This window comes from Cherax quadricarinatus, chromosome 16 (assembly GCF_038502225.1).
Source record: "Cherax quadricarinatus isolate ZL_2023a chromosome 16, ASM3850222v1, whole genome shotgun sequence".
In the NCBI taxonomy this organism is placed as follows: Eukaryota; Metazoa; Arthropoda; class Malacostraca; order Decapoda; family Parastacidae; genus Cherax; species Cherax quadricarinatus.
Genome location: NC_091307.1, coordinates 32,690,070 through 32,703,280, shown reverse-complemented (window position 1 = coordinate 32,703,280; position 13,211 = coordinate 32,690,070). Strand labels below are relative to the sequence as shown.

The window sequence follows — 13,211 nt, the reverse complement described above, 5'->3', positions numbered from 1 at the left end:
CTACCAATACTTCTGCTCCCATTTCTACTATGACGACTACTTCTACAACTATCACTACTAATACTGTTATTACTACTACGACTACTATTTCTACTACTACAATTATTTCTTTCCACTCCCACATCTTGACACGTCTCCTGGTATTTCCTCTCTTCATGGCTCACTTGAAACCTTTAAAGGTTTAGCAACAAACAAGCATCGTTAGAAGTTTCATCTGTAAACGTGGGTGTGAAAAGATTATATGACCTTGACAGTGAAAGAAGGACTAGGCACAAAAGAAGAGTTAGATACAAATAAGGATAAAAATTGAGACTGAAAATCTTATTTGAGAACGACTGAGTGGAGAAAGAACGAAGAATTAAGCTGATTACAGCCAATTCCTGAGAGGGTTCTTCCAGATATTCACCCACCGCTGCTACCCTGACGCAAAGTGTCGTGCATAACTTTGACTCTGTATGTGTAAGTTAGGTATTGGGTGTCGCGGTGGTGCGGTCGCCTCCAGCAACTTCCTCCTGATCCGCGACGGTGAGATGCGCCTGGGAAATTGACCTGGAAGATGAGGTGTTGTGTGTGTACTCACCTAGTTGAGGTTGCGGGGGTCGAGTCCCGAGTGTGCGCGTATGTGTGTGCGTGTGCGTGTGCGTGTGCGTGCGTGTGGAGAATCTTTAGTCCCTTTAGTCAATATTAGAGGTGGGTTTTAGGCATGTGTAGTTTTGCGCTGTGTAAGGACGATATGCGCTCTAAGTCAGCTCAGGAGCTGTCTTAGTGCAGCTTACCACGAAGTGTGAGCGTGGGCACATACTTTAAGTATAGTTGTTTGTTGATTAAGAAGCATTTTGAGAGCGAATACGAGTGAGAGAGAGAGAGAGAGAGAGAGAGAGAGAGAGAGAGAGAGAGAGGGAGGGAGGGAGGAAGAGAGTGATAATAAATGTAGAAGAGAATTGAAGGAGAATAGAATACAAGAAGAAACAAAAAAAAAGGCGAATAGGGCGAGAGAAAAAGAGAGACAGACAGACAGAGACAGAGACAGAGAGAGGCACGCGTGTAGTGTTTGCTGAGCTGCACAAGAGGTTAAGGAGGACCTGAAACTTGGTGAAGGGTAGATCAGCGAGAGCTGGGGTAACGGGGACGGAGGGAGGGGAGGGTTAGCGCAGGGGCTGGGGGTTGGGAACATGGGTAAGGGGTTGGAGTGGATAGCCTGGGATTGTGGGAGGAGTGGGGAGGCGCAAAGAAAGGGGGGGGGGTGGAGTTGGGCAGCACCTGGTGGGGTCCTCCTGGAGGGGACCGTCAGTACGGCCGCGTCCTTCCTTGGATCTTGTGCTACAAAAATTTGACTCATCGTGAATCTTGGATAAAAGAGGAAAAACTATACTGATCTCTCGCTGAGGCAGTGTAGTTGTCATGCATGAAAGTATATAGCGTGTGTAAGTGTTTCGTCGATATCGCTGTGGTCTTTAAAAGTAAAATTGATTTTAAGAATGATGCATAATGCTTTATCAGTCTTATTATTGACAATAGTGTCGTTGCGGTAAATAAAATGTTTATGTAATAAAGAAGGGCGGTTCTATCGTGTGTGCTGGAAACCTGTGTATATCATCTCACTGTTCGTCGGGGAAGTCAGTCTACGCTTGTAGCATACTTTCCTCAAAGAAGTCCTGGTGAGTGATTTTTTGTCACCAGGACTCTGCGATCACGGAATTCAGTGGGCTAAAAAGGTTGTGGCTGAGGAAGCTCACGGCCGAAGAAGGCTGAGGACGAAGAAGGCTGAGGATGAAGAAGGCTGCGACTGAGTAATGCTTTGCCCCAGGGTGCCTGCGGCCGTCCCCACCGTTTCACATGTGATGGTCCTGCAGAAGCCTTGAAAAATTAGTTCTGGCTCCGCTGCTCTCAGGCTGACGACCTCGTGTTGTCAAGTTAATGAAAACCACGAGAAAACAATGAGCATTTGTAAAACATTTTAGTGTTGGAACTAAGATTATATTCTTCTTCTACTTCTTCTTTTACTTCTTCTTCTTCTTCTTCTTCTTCTTCTTCTTCTTCTTCTTCTTCTTCTTCTTCTTCTTCTTCTTCTTTCCCTTTCTTTAGAAGCTGGAATAGCTATTCATGAAGCTAGCAGCATAAAAGCAGTGAAAGCACTAAATAAATACCCTTTGATGTGGTCCACCTGAGCACAATGTTGTGAAGGAAGATGTTTACCTAGTGTGAAGGAGTAGGTCCTCCATCCACCTTATACCTGTGTGAAGGAAGAGTCTTTCCTGAATACTGTGTGGAGACAAAGTTCTCCCTCGCTCCTGTGTAGAGCAGAAGTACCTACTCCAGTGTGACCGACAAAGACTCTCCCATAGTCGTTTGAAGAGGTGGAAATTCTCCTTTCACTTCAGTGTGGAAGAGGGAGAGTCCTTCATTGTTCTTGTGCGGAGTAGGAGAAGGCTGCCCTCCCTCCTGTGTGTTGGAATACTCATTTGAGCTTGGACGATGAGGTTTTCCTAGAGTCCTGTGTGGAGGAGAATCCGCCTTCACTTCTGTGTGGAGGAGAGTCCGCCTTCACTTCTGTGTGGATGAGAAGCCTTCTTCACTCCAGTGTGGAGTCCTTCCTCACTCCTGCGTTGAAGAGAGTACTTCCTCATTCGTGTGTGGAATAAGAGATCCTCTTGTAAGGAGGAGAGTCCTTTCTCTTTTCTATGGGAGAAACGATATCAAAGTTGGTTAGTGAAAACAATAAAGCACTTTGATCAAGAATCAGAAAAAAAGATTTTTAAAGATAAAATGTTTATTTGCCAGTGTGGAATCTGAATATTATCAGAAGTTGAAATGTCGGAGCGAGTCTTGTTACCTTAATACAAAGGTCAGACGTTGTGTAAAAGTCGCAGTCCACGATAGCTGGTTGCTTCTGTTCTCTCTAAATGAATAAACATTCTTCTCCAGCTGGTAGCCTCCGCTCTATCTGAACGAATGAACATAAATATAATACGAGATATATAATTTGCAGGGAAATAATAATTGTTGTATGGAAAATGGCGTAACTTGTGTTCCAGACAGCCATTATGCAAGTGTTATAATTCAAATTAAGTTTTGTCATAATTAATACCATCAGACATCACAAGTTACTCAAGATTTAAATAGTATCCTATGAGAAGGAGGAAAATTTTTTTATTAGTTTCCCCTTACATATTTTATGTTTGAATATTATTTTTAGTTTCAATATAATATTTAATTGTAAATGAGAGAGAATGGGGACAGCGGACAACAGCAGACACCAGGATCCACATAATGCCTATTTACTGACGTGGAGTTGATCCATGTAGTTGGATTTACCCTTTTCTTTCCCTCCTCGGAAGGGAGGGATTACTTCCAAAACTCTCATTGCCGTAGCTTCAAACGGTCAAAAACAGGTTCCAGAAGAATCGATGAAGCGCTGAGTGAAAGTCAAATGTTATGGGGCAAATTTTACCGTTTTGTTTGTACAATAGCTTGAAATTTTTATTCCGGTTAAATCTTACATCGCTTTTAATAATTTTCAGTTTACTTCTTATTAACAGCTTCCATGTGTAATGGCTACTTAATGCGTCTTACTGTATAATACCTATTACTGTATAATACCTATTACTTACTGTATAATATCTATTACTTACTGTATAATACTTATTAAGTTTAGCTTGCGTGCTGACGAATTTCTTCATATAGTAAACAAAAGTAAACAGACCTTGGATTCGTCGGAATCTGCGCCATAACTTATTACCTCAAACTCCACCTCTCCTTACACCTTCTGCTTTGTATTGGACTGATGAAGCCACTGTGTGGCGAAACGTTTCCTGAATAAAGATTCCCACATGCTGCATAGGTGTCTCAATCCACAAATTTTGTTGGAGTCTGCGAAGTAACTGGAAAATGCATCTTCTGGTCAGCTTTAAGCGTTTAGTGATGTGTTTTCTTAAAAGAACAGTGTCTTGATGCTAAGTTGTGTAAGTTATCGTGTCCCAGTTTTATTAACCAAATTAATTTCTTTGAAATAATTGGATAATATCTCTTGTCATCAGAATTATCTCACAGTGTTTGACTTTATTGGTTATCCCAGATTAAATAAATTTAATGGACTTTTATGTACCTGTAACATCTGTGCTCTCAAGACCACTTTTGAAAATTGGTGTTATGTACGTTACAGTTACATCAAACTAAATTACTTTCTTAAAAACTGGTCACTGTTAGAGAAAAGTTTGGATATGTTTTGTCTGCGTAGATTCCAGTTTTCGTTTTTGGGGAAAAAAAATGAAAATTTTAAATATTGCTTATATTATGTTGTATGGGCGAAATAATGCTGACGATTTCTAAAAAAAATATGACTGCCGGATAATACTACGTGATTGCGTCGCGGAACTGATTTCTCTTGTGATGCATTCCACATTATACGAGATGATAGATTCTTATACCACTATGATTGTATCGTCTCGGGGAATTTATTAGCTTCGTTATCACATAGTTTTTCGTGTTAATATATCAAAGTCATTGAGTATTGTAGAGATTATAACATATATCTAATCTTTATTTCTAAGGAAAAACAGTTTTTTTAAGTCTTCGCAAGTTTGTTTCTCAGTGATGGCAGCAGTTCAGTTGCTCTTTAACGTTCTCTCACCTTCCTGTCTCCGACTTTCCATTAATTTAATGACCAAAATTGACAAAATATTTAAGGTACAACCATAGAGAATAAATATTGTTTGTGCACTAGAAAATTCCAGCTTTGAAATAATTTTCATTACTTATTACACTTAACGTAGTTATTTACGACATCAGTATACAAGACATTAAGTATTTTTTGTCCCCGAATAGTTTTTCCTAAACATTTTTATATTTATTTTTAAGATTTTTAACAATGAAAGTCATATTCTATTTTTATACTTATTTATTTTAAAATTGTTCCACAGTTCTTTTACAATGTTTGTTTTATGTAGTTTGATCCAAATTGTTGTTCTGCTGTTTCTCTGAACAAATTATCAGAGTTAATGCTCAGTAATTATGAACCAAAAAATTAATATTTTTGATCTCAAAAATTTGTTGTTATTTTGAATAGGATATTGTTGTAGCCTCTCTTTCCTAATTTCTCTTCTACTTACCCGAGGAAACAAGATCGCAAACCTTGCACTTGACAAGATCCTGTATTTCTTGCTTCAGAAGTTACAACTTGAATCAGCTTGGATTATGAAGTTTCATTCAGTCATGCTAATGTATATCTGGTAGAATTTTGATTCATGATAGATTGTTTTAGTTTTTATTATGGGTATTAAGGTCAACCGAATATATATAATATTAGGCATGATATATATATATATATATATATATATATATATATATATATATATATATATATATATATATATATATATATATATATATATATATATATATGTATTTGTCAGGGGAACGCCTTCCACCTGAACAGATGTATGAAAAATAAATGATAATTTGATGGATAATAATTATGATAATTTTCTAACAATTTTAATTAAAAATAAAAATTGGCCGCTGTGGTTCTAGTAGGATGTTGAGACAAGAGTATCATATGCCCAGGATGGTCTTCTGATGACGTTTTGGAAGAAATGGTGTTGGTTATCCTGGGTGACGGTGTTCGTCTGATGTTCTGGAATTCCTGTCGCTATTTGGTCGTACTACCACACTTCAGATATCAAGGAGATGAGTATTCGTAATGTTCAACTTTGTCCTGTAGACAGAGATCTTGCCTCAATATTAGCGTCTACCCTGGTTGACTAGGCCAAGATTTAGTTTTTGAGTGGTTGCTGCTTTTATTTAATGTATAGAAGAGAGGAAGGTACCTAGCGATTGGCAGAGAGCATACATAATTCCTTTGTATAAAGGAAAAGGGGACAAAAGAAAGAGTGTAAAAATTATAGGGGAACATGTCTGTTGAGTATATCTTGTAAAGTGGATGGTAGAGTTATTATTGAAAGAATTAAGTGTAAGACCGTGAGTAAGATAGCAAATAGACCAAGTGTTGACAGTAAAACATATAGGTGAATAGTGTTTAGATAAGGGTAGAGGTTTTTGTGGCATTTATGGATTTGGAAAAGGCGTATGACAGGGTGAATAGTGGGACAATGTGGCAGATGTTCCAAATGTATGAAATAGGTGGTAGGTTACTGACAGCAGTAAAGAATTTTTACGAGGATCGTGAGGCTCAGGTTAGAGTATGTAGGAGAGAGAGAGAGATTATTTTCCAGTGAAAGTAGACCTTACACAGGGATGTGTGATGTATAAATGGTTGATATATATATATATATATATATATATATATATATATATATATATATATATATATATATATATATATATATATATATGTCGTGCAGAATGGGCAGAACTTACGATTTTGGCTTAAATAGCAACGCTCATCTTGCCATATAAGACGAGTGAAAATTTGTGTATGCAATAATTTAGCCAAAATCATTCTGAACCTAACGAAAAAATGTAATTGATTATGTTGGAGACAAGAACTGAGCTGCATAATCTAGGTGAGGCCTTACTAATGATGTATAAAGCTGCAGTATGACCTCTGGACTTCTGTTGCTTACACTTCTTGATATAAATCCCAGTAATCTATTTGCCTTATTGCGTACGCTTAGGCATTGCTGTCTTGGTTTAAGGTTGCTGCTCACCATAACCCCCAAGTCCTTTTCGCAATCTGCATGGCTAAGTTCTACATCATTTAACTTATAAGTACTAGGGTTATGGGCACTCCCATGCTTCAGAACCTTGCATTTATCTACACTGAACTGCATCTGCCACTTTTCTTGGTCAGAAAAGTGGCAGAATCCTTTTGGGTTAGTCTTCGAATCTCTTGCAACTTTAACCTCATAATCTCTTTTTGCTTTTCTAATTCCTTTTTTTATTTCTATCTTCAACTGAATATATTGATTTCTTAATTGTCCCTATCCTCTTTTGATTTGCCTACATATGCCTCTCTTTTGACCAATTAGATATTTTAATCTATTGTTCATCCATTTAGGATCATTTTTGTTTGATCTGATTTCCCTATTTGGAACATAATTTGACTGAGCAGCTAGGACTATGCCCTGGAAAGCGTCATATCGGCATCCATCACCACCTACCTGACTCTTAGTCAGGTCATTCCAGTTCAGCCCACCTAAGTAATTTTTCAGTCCTATGAAATCAGCCAAGCGGAAGTCAGGGACAGAGACTTGATTGCCATTATTAGGAGAATTCCATGATATATTAAAACTGAGTGATTTGTGATCACTTTCCCCAAGCTCATCATTAACCTCAAGATTATTAATTAGTGTTTCCCTACTAGCAAGAACCAAGTCAAGGAGGTTATTTCCCCTAGTTGGCTCTGTCACAAAATGTTTTAAAAAACAATCCTGGATCGTATCAAGAAAGTCATCTGACTCTAAATTTCCTGTCAAATTGCTCCAGTCAATCTGTCTATAGTTGAAATCTCCCATTAGCACAACATTTTTGTATGTAGATGCCTTACGAATTTCGTCCCATAGAAGTTTACCGCACTCCCTATCAAGATTTGGGGCCCTGTAAATCACACCCAAAATTAGTTTTTCTCGGCCCTCGAGAAGCTGTAACCAAACTGATTCAGTGGCTGACGCTTCTAATTTTATATCTTGTCTAACACAACAATTTAAATTGTCTCTGACTTACATCGCTACTCCACCACCTTTCCTGTTGACCCTGTCAGTGTGGAATAATTTATAGTCTTGTATGTGACATTCAGAGGGCATCTCTCTATCTTTCAGATTGAGCCAGGTCTCTGTTATAGCAATAATATCTGTTTCCTGCACTTGCAATTAATCTTAGCTGATCTATCTTATTTCTTACACTCCTGCTATTAGTATAGTAAACCTTAAGGGAGCTAGTCCCTTGCTGCCCTCTGCTGTCCCCCTTTGTTTGCTGACCTGATCTATTGTTTTTATTTATAGCTTCATGCTGAATGCCTTTTATACATTTACTATTTCCAACCCTAGTGTTGCAACCTGCTTGTTTCCCACACACACCCATACCTCTATCTTCTATCAGTTTAAAATCATAGGCATTTCACCAATGGCCTTCTCAGTCGAGTCTGCAAGTGCTACCACCCCAGCCCCAGAGAGATGTTCCCCATCCCTTGCATACATATCATGTTTGCCATAAAAGTTGTTCCAGTTGTCAATGAATGGGATTGTAAGTTCCTTGCAGTATCTGTCTAGCCAGCAATTTACACCAATTGCCCTAGACAACCATTCATTTCCTACTCCCCTTCTAGGCAAGATGCTACATATGATTGAGATCCCTCCCTTAGACTTAATGAAATCTATAGCTGACCTGTACTTATCTAGCAGCTCTTCTCTCCTACCCTTCCCAACATCATTTCCACCAGCACTGAGACAGATAATGGGCTTGTTCCCATTAACTGACATGATATTATCCGGCCTGTTGACTATGTCCCCAACACCAGCTCCAGGGAAGCACACACTATCTCTCATCTTCTTATTCCTATTACAAAAAGCATGGTCAATATATCTTACCTGAGAGTCACCAACCACAAGAATGCGCTTACCTCCATTAACAGGGGCAGTAGTACCCTTACCTTCACTGGCCACTGAAGTACATTCATCCTGAAGAACAGAGAAGCGATTTCCTACCTTCAGATCTTCACTCTTAACTTTCCTTACTCTGATGCGCCTCCCATTACTGTGAACCACTCGCCACTTGTAGCAGGTGCTGGGTCGCACCTCACTGCTGGTAGCCGTTGCTACCTCCCCACCTACAGCCTCCTCACAGCGAGAGACAGACTGCACCTGACTGCTAGAAGCCTCATTCCCCACAACTCCAGCCACCTCACACTCTCTCCCGCAAGCCATGCTTTGTAACCGTCCACGCTAATCCCAAAAGCAGCTCAGGGTCTGTGACCTCACGTGACGACTGACCACCGACCAGTAAGAATATATATATATATATATATATATATATATATATATATATATATATATATATATATATAATATCGTGCCGAATAGATAAAAACTTGTGAATATGGCTTAAATAGCAACGCTCTTTTTGCTGGGACAGAGACGTCATCGAGATTGGATATGGAACAACGGTGTGGAAAGATCGTAGGACAGTGTGTGTTGTGTTCACTTGGAATATATATCTGTGTTAGTTTATGCACAGAATGGCGACGTTTCTAGTGGTTCTTGGACTGTGTTCAGTGTTTCAGGGCAGTGAGCCTCACAGCTCTGCACCCAGTGTGAGCAGCTGTGAGGTCACAGGCAGCAGCTCTGCTGCTGACTCTGTCCCCACACCTACAGTCACCATGACAGACCCAGGAGAGCGGCCTAAACGTTCATTGGAATGCGGGGACGAGTTGGAGGACGACGTGGGGCAGGTGGGAGCCCCCACCAAGAAGTCCAAGGATGCAGTAGAGACTTTTGTATCTGCCAATCTGCCACTATATCCGTCGGCAGCCGCTACCCAAGGAGACTTGCACCCCCAGATGACCATAGGGATTGTGGAAGGAAGCCAGGAGGCTGTAGCTCCACAACTGGCAGGGATAGAACCATCCCAGGTCCCTACACCAGTTGTGCTGGCCTCCACAGTGGACAGGGACTGGCTGACTCCACGTGGATGGAGGAATTCCCACTCAGCTCGGGCACAAGCAACCAGGGCCTTCAACAAATTCAAGGTTCCAGATTACGGGTTTGTAAGGTATCTGGAAGGTCTACCCCGCCTCAAGTTCCACTGTGAGTTCACTCTCAGGAACGAGGTTTTGGTCATTCCTCGGAACGAGGATTCTTACGAGGAATTGAAGGGGCTGGCTGTGACCCATCCCAGCATGGTGGAACTGGTTGCTTCGGAGAAGGTGTACAAGGGGGTGCTCTTACACGTCCCTGTGCCCCTCCCACTGGGCCCCATTTTGGAAGAGCCCAATATTGTCAAGGCGGAGCAACTCACTGCAACAGTGCACAAGGTGTCCACCTGCCAGGTGCTGATCCACCACAAAGGTCCACTTCCCACGCACCTGGACCTTGGGATCTGGGGAAGATTCAAGACCCAACCATACCTGTCGGGCTTAGTACAATGCTTCAACTGTCAGGGGCTCAATCATATTGCAGCCACCTGCCAGCGAGAGAAGAAGTGTGGTGTGTGCAGCAAGGCACACGACTCGAAGGACAGCATTGCCATCCTCAAACAGCAAACTGGCAAAGCCCTTCGGCCGGAGCCTAAGTGTGCCAACTGCTCAAAGAGGCACCATGCCTGGAACCGGAGCTGTCCTGTGATGGTGCAGCACTGGCAGCAGGTTCGTCATTGAAACGACCCGACAGCCCTGATGCCACCCAGCCTAGGAACCACCTAGCAACAGTCGGCATGGGCTCCGACCGCGGTTCCCCAGATACCACAGGAGGGCAATACCAGCAAGTTCCCAGCACTGGGCTCTTGGCAGCTGCATCAGGGGGAACGCACTGGCTTGTAGCAGCGCGGTCAACTACGGGGTCAGATGGTAAGGTGGCCAAGAAGACAGAATCAATGGGAAAAACAGCCACAGGCCAGGCACACTGCCCAGCAGGTCTCAGCTGGGCACCAACATTCCTTGCCATACCACCAGCAGGCCTCTTCCCAAGGGCAGGCCCCTACTGTGAGCGGCCAGAGTCAGGCAGAGGTTCCCTGCCAGGGGACCCAGAAGCCCATGGCCACTCAGGCCGGTCCCAGGGTGCACCCAGCTTATGCTGCTGCAGTGTCAACAGCCACCCAGACATACCCAGTGACCCAGCACCGACTCGAAGGGTCGTCCAGCTCAATGCCTGCGGAGGTAATGGTCGAATCATTTCCCGATCGACTGAAGAAAACCATTGGGGTCATCTCAGCACTCCTCTGTCGCCTGCTGCCATCGGCGGAGGACAGGGGCGCCTGCAGACAGCTCCTGTCATGGATGCTGGATGTGGTCCTACTGGACAGGAAGGACTCAATGGAACTTCAGTCCATCATCCAGGAGTCCTTCCAGTCCATGATGGAGGAGGCCCCAGAGTCGCCAACAATGGACGACAAGTCCCAGGCAGAGATGGAATCAAAGGGCCTCCTCTGCGGCCCTTGAAGATCCTCCAGTGGAACATTTGCGGGCTGCAGCGGAAAATTCACTTAGTGAATGAAGCTGCAGTTCAGGATGAGGTTGATGTCTTCCTGTTCCAGGAGACCAATTTGTCACATCAAATGCAGCGATGTATCCCGGGATTCTCGGCCTACCTTCAGCGCCTGGAAGGGGCTGGCAGGGGCACGGTGATCTATGTCAGGACCACTATCCCTCATTCAATCTCCAATGACCCCATCAACTGTGGGGAGGGCGTAGAGGTTCAGGCTGTCACCCTACACCTAGCGGATGGACCTCTCGTGGTTTACAATATTTACAGAAGCTCTCGGTGCACCCTTGACATTTCAGAGGTGGCAGCACTTGCCCCATGGGAGGGTCTTGTTGTGGCTGGGGATGTCAATGCCCACCACCCGATACTTTCTTCCGTCTCTCCTGCCAACGCAGCTGGGAGGCACCGTGTGGCTGTGCTGGAGGAGGTCCCTGAGATCGCCCTCCTCAATAATGGTGAGCCAACCCATCACTATGGTGGCCACTTGGACGTCACACTCATCTCTAGGGGGTTGCTCTCGAGTGCGAGATGGGAGGTCCACCTCCGTCTCACCAGCGATCACTTTGCAGTGGTCACCACGCTGATGGTCCAGTGGTGCCCGCTCCCCACACCTACTCCCCAGATGGAATCTAAAAAAGGCTGACTGGCAGTGCTTCCAGGAGGTCATTGAGCACTGGTGGGCAGTCTCCTCTTCCGGAAGACCCAGATGAGGTGGCTCAAAGCTTGCAGGTGGCCTTCACATGTGCAGCTGAGGCAGCCATACCTAAGATTACAGGCGGAGGGTCATATAAACGTGACTGGTGGTTTTACAATGAGGACATCAGGGAGCAGAACCACCGCATCAATGTCATACGCAAGATGCACAGGTGTAATCCCACTGTTGAGTCCATGCGTCTGCTCAGGGAAGTAGTGTGGCATGCACGCCATGTCTCACACAGGGTCTGGCAGGCTAAATGGTTCGAGTGGTGTGCCTCCTTCAGCTACTCCTCCACCTTATCTGAGATTTGGACCAAGTTACGATTGGCCACTGGGCAGCGTCGCAGTGTTGCTCGGTTGCACCCAGACCCCGCAACGGAAGCAGAACATCTGGTGGATCTTTTCACCTCCAGAGCGGCCATGGCTCAACTGCCTCAGGATCTCCAGGACCTCCAAGCCACCCTCCTTCCTAGAAGGATGATGGTGATCCAAGCGGCATGCCAGGCTAAGGACGTCACTGATGAAGACTTCGCCGACCAAGAGCTCCAGGCAGCCTTCATATATCATCGGGACACTGCACCGGGGCGTGATGGTATCACCTATGGCATGATCACTCGGTCTGGCCATTCTGGACATTCAGCTGCCCTGGGGGTCGTCAACCAGACTTGGCGAGCTGGCAAACTCCCTGTCGTATGGAAGGAGGCTGACATCATACCGATTCCTAAGCCTGGGGATCCTGGCAGTGTGAGACCCATCTCCCTCACCAGTTGCATCTCGAAGGTGTCTGAAAGGATGGTGTTGGAGCACCTGAGGTGGAAGCTTGGCCCTCCTCATAAACACCTCTATGGCTTCACCAGAGGAGTGGACACTTTCGAAAGCCTTACCACTCTATTGGCCGGCATTGGGTCGGACGCCCAAGCCCACATTGTTGCCTTTCTTGACCTCGAGAAAGCTTTTGAGCTAGCCAGTGCACCTGCCATCCTCTCACTCTTGGCCCTCAGGGGGGTTAAGGCATGCTGCTTTCATGGCTTCGTTCCTATCTCCAGGACAGGCGGGCCCGGGTACGCTTCCAGGGGCATGCCTCTTCTCTCAAGACCCTGGACAATGGCACTCCACAGGGCAGGGTGCTTAGTCCCTCCCTGTTCAATGTACTGATGCACCAGCTGGTGTGCCTGCCTTTCTCCAGAGGCACCATCCTCCTCAGCCATGCCGATGACCTGGCACTTGTCGTACCTATGAAGCGCCGGCTTTTGCAGCGTGCCCAGGAGGACCTCTATCTGCTGGCTTCCACTTGCCATCACTTGGGGCTCAAGATATCTGCAGCAAAATCCAAAGCCATGATCCTTCGCACCAGGGTGCCCAGTC

At 44.3% G+C, this 13,211-nt stretch overlaps 1 protein-coding gene across 1 annotated transcript in view; it reads left to right on the top strand.

Moving 5' to 3' along the window:
* Nucleotides 1–1,293: 1,293 nt before the first annotated feature.
* Nucleotides 1,294–13,211, top strand: part of LOC138852797 (uncharacterized) — a 96,800-nt gene continuing 84,882 nt past the window's right edge. Inside the window, exon 1 of the mRNA XM_070085685.1 lies at nucleotides 1,294–1,424. The gene's annotated coding sequence lies outside the window, so the exon portion shown is untranslated. The remainder of the gene's footprint in view (nucleotides 1,425–13,211) is intronic.